The sequence below is a fragment of the Bidens hawaiensis genome, unplaced genomic scaffold (genome assembly GCF_021521415.1).
Source record: "Bidens hawaiensis isolate Kalapana, Puna unplaced genomic scaffold, B.hawaiensis_p1.1 tig00021362_1, whole genome shotgun sequence".
NCBI classification, from domain to species: Eukaryota; Viridiplantae; Streptophyta; class Magnoliopsida; order Asterales; family Asteraceae; genus Bidens; species Bidens hawaiensis.
This window is the reverse complement of record NW_027493313.1, coordinates 267746-277163: the sequence shown is the minus strand read 5'-3', so window position 1 is coordinate 277163 and position 9418 is coordinate 267746. Positions and strand designations below refer to the sequence as shown.

The 9418-nt window shown below is 42.1% G+C and overlaps 1 pseudogene; it reads right to left on the bottom strand.

Moving 5' to 3' along the window:
* Nucleotides 1-4845: 4845 nt before the first annotated feature.
* On the bottom strand, nt 4846-6009 carry LOC143563326 (uncharacterized; annotated as a pseudogene).
* Between the last annotated feature and the right edge of the window lie 3409 nt (nt 6010-9418).

The window sequence follows — 9418 nt, the reverse complement described above, 5'->3', positions numbered from 1 at the left end:
CACTTTCAGACATCACAAATAATTTCATCATATATAGGATTAATATATATATATATATATATATATATATATAAATCCATTTTGGTTAATGGCACATCGTCATTTCAACACTCTGGCGTTCGCACCACGACCCGTGAGCCAACCGCATGACAATACTCCGGCGTCCGCACCGCGACCCGCGAGTCATCCGCATGGCAAGACTCCGGCGTCAGCACCGCGACCCGCGAGTCATCCGCATGGCAAGACTCTGGCGTTCGCACCGCGACCAGCGAGTCGCATGTCAACACTCCGACGTCCGCACCGCGACCCGCGAGTCAGAACTGCGATCCGCATGTCAACACTCCGGTGTCCGCACCGCGACCCGCGAGTCAGAACTGCGATCCGCATGCACACCAAACTTTGATCTGGCTATAACTTCAAAGCGTCAACAGATTTTAATTAAAGGATGTCGCAGAAGATCTGATTCCGGTTTCTCCAAACCAGAATGTTTGTGATATAAGTTTGAGGAGTTTCATCTCAAATTCTAGCTTTTCTTTTGAAATTGCACCAATAAAGCAATAAGTTGGTAAAAAATATGGGTTTCACAAAATTCAATACAGCTGGTTTAATTTGGGGGAATAGTATCTGACATGCATGTAGCCTTGTCACCTCTAATAATATTATGTCACTTTAGACATTAATTTATATATTATTACCATCACGTCCAAGTGAGAGAATGTGAAGGCCACCATCTCGCAAGTCATAAAGCCGTTGTGTACCAGAATCAAGGCCACCAGCGCACCTCCACACCATCAGAGCTACGGTACCATACCTGTGCATTAGAACCGCAGTTATTACTTAAACGCTCAGCCAAAACGATCCGCATGCGCGTTCCGGCGATTCACGCCATAGCGGGCCGCATGCGCGCTAAGTGATAAATGGCGGATCACTTGAGTTCTCCCGCAAATCCATGACTAGCCGCATGCGCGTTCCGGCGATTCACGCCATAGCGGACCGCATGCGCGCTAAGTGATAAATGGCAGATCACTTGAGTTCTCCCGCAAATCCATGACTAGCCGCATGCGCGTTCCGGCAATTCACGCCATAGCGGGCCGCATGCGCGCTAAGTGATAAATGGCGGATCACTTGAGTTCTCCCGCAAATCCATGACTAGCCGCATACGCGTTCCGGCGATTCACGCCATAGCGGGCCGCATGCGCGCTAAGTGATAAATGGCAGATCACTTGAGTTCTCCCGCAAATCCATGACTAGCCGCATGCGCGTTCCAGCGATTCACGCCATAGCGGGCCGCATGCGCGCTAAGTGATTAATGGCGAATCACTTGGGTGCTTCCGCATATCCATGACAAGCCGCATGCGCATTCCGGCGATTCATGCCATAGTGGGCAGCATGTACGCTAATCTTTACTCAATGGCAGATAACTTGTGAGCTTCCGCGGATCATGCAAAAGCCCCGGGAAAAGTTACGGCGAGTCAATTCTGACTCCCGCGGACCAAACGTTTCCTCAAACCAACCAACAACTAAGACCACGGGCCACAAGCAAAGCTTCTGCAGGGCAAGTGACCTATAGCGGAACAATTACGGGTCAATTTTGGTTCCCGCAGATCACACAAAATTTATGGCGGGTCAATTCGAGCTTCCTCAGACAGCGAGGAAAGCTTCGGATAGTCAGCAGCGGCTTCCGGGAAACTTCATGCGGGCCATATATGAATCATGCGGGTCACGTATGTACGACGGTGGACTAAACGTCAGTCACCACGTGTCTTTACTGTGCTCCGAGCTCCGATGAAATTATAATACTCTGTTTCAAGCGAACAAAAAGAGAAAGATGGTGGATATATTATTATGGTGGTGAACTGGTACTCCATTCAAACACCTTTAACGTAAACATTGTCAGTAGCAGCACATGGCCATAAATTCTTTAAATAGAATTAATTTTCAATTTTCACAAGAGTCCCCTAAACTATTATGTCATATTTATCATGGAACAAAAGTATAGAGTTGAGTATTTACACTCCGCCTCTCTTACCGTGCATCAAGATATGACAGGGGTTGAATTCTACTACAAAAGGTCCTCTTTTTTTAATTGTGTCGGTTCAAAAAAAAAAAAAATCAATGCTACTAACATTATTTAGCAGCAATGAACTGGGGGACTATCATGGTATATCACCACTACATTAGCGCGGTGGAAGACATCCAAATATAAGGTTGGGCACACCTCATAATTCACCCGAGGATGGAAGACATCCTATTATACCCGGTGTGCGCGCCGAAAGTGACATGTATGTCATTTTTGGATGGAGGACGTCCAAATAACAGGCTAATGCCAACGCCACGCGCCAAACTTAAAGGTTGGGAATCCTTATAAACCCATACGGCTACGCGCCACACTTAAAGGTTGGGAATCCTCATAAACCCATACGGCTACGCGCCACACTTAAAGGTTGGGAATCCTCATAAACCCATACGGCTACGCGCCACACTTAAAGGTTGGGAATCCTCATAAACCCATACGGCTACGCGCCACACTTAAAGGTTGGGAATCCTTATAAACCCATATGGCCACGCGCCAAACATAAAGGTCGGGAGCCTAATAATATCCCACATGGCCACGCGCCAAACATAAAGGTCGGGAGCCTAATAATATCCCACATGGCCACGCGCCAAACATAAAGGGCGCCAAACATAAAGGTCGGGAGCCTAATAATATCCCATATGGCTACGCGCCAAACATAAAGGTCGGGAGCCTAATAATATCCCAAACGGCCACGCGCCAACGTAGGTTGGGCACACCTCATAATTTGCCCGAGCATGAGAACCTTGTAATACATCCACTTTTAGTTAATATGTTTTTGCAGGTTCGGCTACGAGTCGCACAAGCACCTATGACATTATTATTATTATCTGGCCGTTTGTGCCTCCATTATTATTTTGAAGACAAGCCGGGATAGTCATCCTGCGCAGAAGAGGCCCTTGTGGGACAGTCATTATCATCATTTTATAGCTCGTAAGTCTCCTCGCGCGCAAGCTTCATTATTTTTATAGCTCGTAAGCTGCCTCGCGCGCAAGTTGCATTACATTATTATCGAGATGCGCACTCTATCTTTATCAGGCCCCGCGCCACTATTGTTATGATGCGTGCTATATCTTATTCATGCCAGTGCACCATTATTATCATAAGGATCACAACATGTCACCATCATGGAGAAAACCTCTCAAAACTCAAAGACAATAAAGACAAGGCCGAAGAAAGGGGAAAAAACCGCCTCATATCCTAACACACCTTATGAAGTCCAGCGCTCCACCTAAACGCTTGCACGCCTAGGAGCAACACTGGACTTGGGGGGCTTGTAGGGGTATGGTACTAAATCCGGCTTACGACCTTAATTTATTATGTTTGGCTTATTTTATTATATGGACTAATACAGTATTATTGGGCCGAGGGGGTTTTGTGGAGGTAACCCTAGCTGGGCTAGGCCCATTAGGGTACCATGATGGTGGCCATGAGGCTCCCTATATAAGGAGGTCTCCACCTCCTTATTAAGGGTTGTTGTTCTCAATAAGAGCCACCACCATAACCATTTTTGTGTCTGTAAACAAGAGATCCTCGAGATTTCTTAGCAGTCACCTCCACACCCCCAAAAACCATTGCAGATCTGAACGGAGGAGAGCGAGATTTGGTTACATCATCCCGTAGAAGACGATCCGAACTATGCCTGGTACGTTTCGTGTTTCTTCAATATTCTTTTGGGTCCATTATTATTATTATTATTATTATTATTATTATTATTATTTAGTTTTGTCTTTTGGTTGTATTGAGTGCCGCAACGTGTGGGCACCTTACTAGGTTGTATTTTGCAATCATAAAATTTGTTGGCGTCTAATTATTTTAGTTTATATTTTCACCCCGTTGGGAAACACTTCATCTTCTTAAAACCAACACGAATATAAGCAAAAAATATTATGAACCTTCTTTCCAGCCACACACAAAACCAAAAACCATGCATCATAAAAGCATAGTCACTTATATGTCTTGTTTCTAAAATAAAGTGTCATGTTTAGTATGCTTAGGTCAAATATATATGCTTAAAAGAATAGACACTTGACTAAACACATTTCATGCTTTTAACATGCTAATATATCTATTTATATGTAAAATTTACCTTGAGCCTTTGTATTAGTTAATTGTCATGTCATACCTGTTGTTTTTAAAGTTTTTTTTACACGCATGATGCTCTTCAATTACGACTTGCTTCTATGTATCACGTTACTAAAACTATGTTTCAGAAAACGGATGTGGGCACAAATTTCACTGCACTAACCCGCAGCAACGCGCAGGCACTTTTGCTAGTAAGTTTATAACCATATAACCAGGTCTGTAACCAATTTTAACGTATACACAGATAACAAACAAATTCTTTTGTTCAACGTGCACACATACATAAACATAATCAAACGTTAATGAACAAACAAAAAGAAACAAGATTTGTATTTGTTCAGTCGTTTAATTAAATGACAAGTACATTATGTTTTGGATCATTGAACATGAAGACCATTTATTTGTATCAGAAACCATCATAACCTACACATACAAAAGAACGACTTATTTTATACATATCTAAACGAGTCCAAATCGTTGCGGCCTTGACAATTTGTAATCAAGTGGTTAAAACAGATTAAACATGTCACCCAAACATGACTCGATTATTATGACAACCCAAAACCTGATCATATGTTAACTGTATAAACAAACTTCACAACAAAAGATTCAAAGAAACATTCAATTCGTTTATGTCCTTGCATATAAGAAACAAAAACCTCAAAACCGACGCATACTCAAATGTATTAATGAAATACAAACTTCATTACAAACCCAGAAGGATGCATAATCCATAAACCTAATCATGTTTACCACTTTTAGATATCCCAAAAACAAGACATAAAATAATAACAAAACCTTAAATCAAAGATTCAAAACCTCTCAGCTAATCTTGCAGTAACAGCTCTTAGCTTTGAATACACCTTCCCAGCAGGCGATCCCATTATAAGACTACACAACGAATCTCTTGCAACCTTAATATTCGAAAACGATCCCAGAATATGAATCTTAGTATTCGCGATAACAATCCTCGTTTTTGTTGAATTCTCGATTGCAAACTCGTTTTACCCCCTTTACCAGAAAGCCTTCCAATAGCCCGAGAAAGATGTTCCCCTTTCAACGTTTTAACATCCTTGATCTCAAACGAATCAACATAAAGTTCATCCATCCTCAACAACGCCACAGCATCAATCACATCAAAACCGAGCATAAATGCGTGAACAAAGTCAGCACATTTTTGAAGGTTGCTAACATCAGGGGTGTCACGTCTAGTCATCATTTCAACGTTTCGTGATTGCAAGTTCATATGATGTATATATGTGTGAACCCTCGGGTGGGCAAAAGTGAAATTGCACTAATTTTGACGTTATTTTACTAATCTCGTGAAAATAACGTTAAAAGTGACGGACGGTTAATTAGGCATCATGTAGTGGCGTTGATAGCCGAAAGACAAGGGTACATGCACCGATCAGCCGGTGTCCCGATGATTGAGTGCTATGTGCCTTATGTCCAAGGCTTGATGCAAAACTACTATCGAGCCGGGGGTCTCACCGAAAGCAGCCTCTCTATCCTTATAGGGTAGAGGTAAGGCTGTCTACATCTTACCCTCCTCAGACCTTACCATAGCTTTGCTATTGGTGGGATATACTGAGTACGATGATGATGATGATGATGATGTGATTGCAAGTTCATGCGAATGTCGATTTTCATTTGATCGTATACTGGAGTGTATATATCCATCCATGCTTTTTTTAAAGGTGAGTACCTATGTTTTGGAACCAGGATTTTGCGAACTTGAACTTTACCATCAGATACTTCGTGAGCAGTCAATGGTTTAAAGTTCGGTTTTGCTACGGTTTTTGTTTCAGTTGGAACGCTTTCTTCAACCTCCATGGAAGCAGCTCCTTTGTTGGATTGCACTGGAACATAAACTGGAACATAACACGAACCCAAAGTTGACCCACACACATGGACACAAAAACGACACAAGTTTGTGTGTGTTGACATGAGCGTGATCCGTTAACCCAAAATTTTATTTTACTTTTTGCGCGTTAATATTCAAAATTTACAACAAAAGATACAAATGTAAAGTAGATAACTAAGTTTAGACTAAACACAAATTTATCAGTTTTGTGTCATTTAGACTAGACCCTTGTTAATAGGTTTCACATCAAACAAGCTTTTATCTTTATACATATGGAATACCTAAAATTACATCGTATATTTATTTAATATTGCAGTAAAATCATACGTCATAACATTATTAATGTGTACAATATCCTAGTCATGTCTCAAACCTGTGAATATTATTAAAATAATACTATACATAGTCACATGCCCGCAAATATTATTTAACTAATACATACTCAAATATCCCGTTCTATAGTTATTGAAACTCATAATTCTAATTCCAGTTGCATGCCGCTATAATATTATTATGAAATAAATAGTTTTCCATTTAATAAGGGCCTTATAGTTATTTCTACAAATATTGGAGCTAATTATATACTTTATTTGTTTTGTTGGTTGTTCACTTTTCGTTAAGTTATATAGGGCGTTTATACTCTCATGTTCGTGGATCAATGATAATTGTCCCTCTCCTTCTCTTAATAGCTTATATCTCTAACGCTATGTTCATGATATTTATATACGTAATGAAAGAAAAGAGAGAAAGTTAAGGACAAAAAAGAAAGCAAAGGAAAGTAAAAGATATTATTTGAATTCGTGATCCAGAGTGGTCGAGTTTGAACGAAAATGTGCCCTCAAATGGATCAACGAATGGAAATCAAATCAATTTCTGTGTCACCATTCTTCTTGACCTGCCATACTTCTAACCAAAATTCTATGATATGTAAATTTCCAATTTTGTTGTTATTTTATTATGTTAGTGCAAACCTTACTCAACGGATCGCAAAAGAAGCTATTAGTATTAGGGGACGATATTGATAACAATTGGACCAACTGATAAAGGTCCAACTGTCAAAGCCCAAAGATGAATTGCAAACAAGTCCAAAATATGAATGATGAAGAAGCGTGGATCGACATACTTGTATACGATCAACGTTCCTCGGGTATGAGTGTGCTATATCACCGATGGTTTTCCGAAATACGAGTTCTTCCACCTACAAAACGAACAACACCGTGAGCTTACCCCTCAGAAAGGGACAGAGGGTTCCTCTTTGGGGTAACCCTCCGGTGTGAGAATAAGATAATTGTAGGAGAAGATAAGAATGTGAAAATGAGTAAGGACTTGGAATATATTTTCTTGCTTGGCCTCAACTGTGGAGGTGGTGTGATATTTATAGTATTAGGGTTTCCAATGATTGGGCTCAGACTCAATTAGGGCCTTTTTGGCCTCCTTCTATTGCTTCGCGCCACGTGTACTTAGGACACCTGGTGCTTTTTCATTGATTATTTTCTGACCAAGGTATTTTATCTGACCCATGTGCCATCACGTGGTGGCACATGGGTTTTGCTGAGTTGTCCACCCTTCATTGGCAGCTGTCATCATCAGCACATTCTTTATTCCTTAAAAGATACCTTCTGAAAGGTTGTCTGATGAGTACAATCATGGTTGTCCTTATCCTGATTTGGATTAGACTATTGTCTCATTTGTTGTGTTGTCCTTTATGCGCCTATCCCGGGGATGCGCAAGGTCTTCCCTTTATTCTCACGCGCAGATGTTTTCATGCGCAGATGTGGTATGCGTGAGCATGTGATATGCGCAAGCATATGTAATATGTGTGAGCATATGTGATATGCACCACGCCCAGATGTGATATGCGTGAGCATATGTGATGCGTGAGCATATGTGATGCGTGAGCATATGTGATATGCGCCACACGCATAGGTTTTGGCTTTGTGTCTTCATGACATCCTGTTTTCAAGCCTCTTGTCTATATCTTGTGGGTTGACCCGCCCCGCTCGATGTTAAGGCGGGTGCATACCCCTTCAAGCCCCCCCCCCCAGTCTAATGTGTGTCTTGTCTCGCGCGAGCGAGGTAAGATAGATATTAGACTTAATAGTTTGCTCTTTTAATAGGGTTTGTCTTTTTTCATTTCTCATATGTGCGTTGCGCGAAATTCTATCCCTTTGGTTAAAACGAATCGTCAATGCACGTGGTTGGTTGATGCTGACATGCATCAGAGATGGAGACGTTATGTGTCAGACCTTTCGCGTGCTCGAGGTGCTACAGTTGCCTTTCACGTCTCCTCATACAGTGTCAGGAACACGTGTCGCGCTTATGTTGGCCTACGCCTGCGCGTGGGGGCGCGTGAGCGTAGATCTGATTATTACTTTTTTCTCTTTCTCTCCCCTGGGCCTATAAAACCAAACCTTTTGAACGGTTTTTTCTTCATCTCCATTGTCATTTTTAGAGCTTTTGCTTCTTCAATTTACATTCCGATTAAGAGCCTTTATCTTCTTTGCCCCTGAATTCCGTGCTTAAAGTAACCATACTTTTCGATTCGCAATTGTATGTCTGATAACCCAGACACCACAATTTCCCCTAGTAAAGCCGTGTAAAATCTGTGGTTATGTCTACTTTAAAGAAAACCGGCAAGGGTACTAGGGTTGCCGAGGCCTCGTCGGAGGAAGGAGGGAAGAACAAGACGGTGAAGAGATGGGATGAGATTCCCTGCAAGTTGAAACAACATGATTTTGATAATCTCGTCGCCTCTCAGGGTTTTCTCCCTGAGTATGGTTGTCTTCTCCCGGCGACCGGGCAAACGGCGGCGGATCCTCCTGCCGGCTACATCTCTCTATATTATCATTTTTTTATTCACTGTAACCTTCGTCTTCCGATGACAAGGTTTATAGGTGCGCTCCTTCAGTTTTATGGGATTCACATATCCCAAGTTCATCCCTGTGGATTAGTGCGCATGACTCATTTTGAGTTCATGTGCAAAGCTCAGCGCCAGGAGCCCACCCCTCGGTGCTTTCAATATTTTTATAAGCCGAAAATCCAAGATTCTTGGTTCTCATTCACGACGCGCAGTCAGAAGGTTAAGTGCTGCACTGTTTCCTTCAAAAGCCTTCATGACTGGGCTGAAAATTTCTTTTATATCAAGGCTGGTGTGATTCCCATCCGCATGACTATGCGCGCGATTACTTCCGCGCCCGCGGATGATGACGTTCTTAAGAATCCATCTGGCGCGTGGGTTAAGAAGTTATCTGCTGAACCATCCCCCGCCAGGAAAATTTGCGAGGAAGCGTTGGTGGGGTTTGGCATGAGCAAGAGGTGGATTGACAGCGGGACTGAGCCTGTCATCCATGTTGATGGCTCAGGTGGGTTGTTTGTTCATTGCATTAATTTTGCAC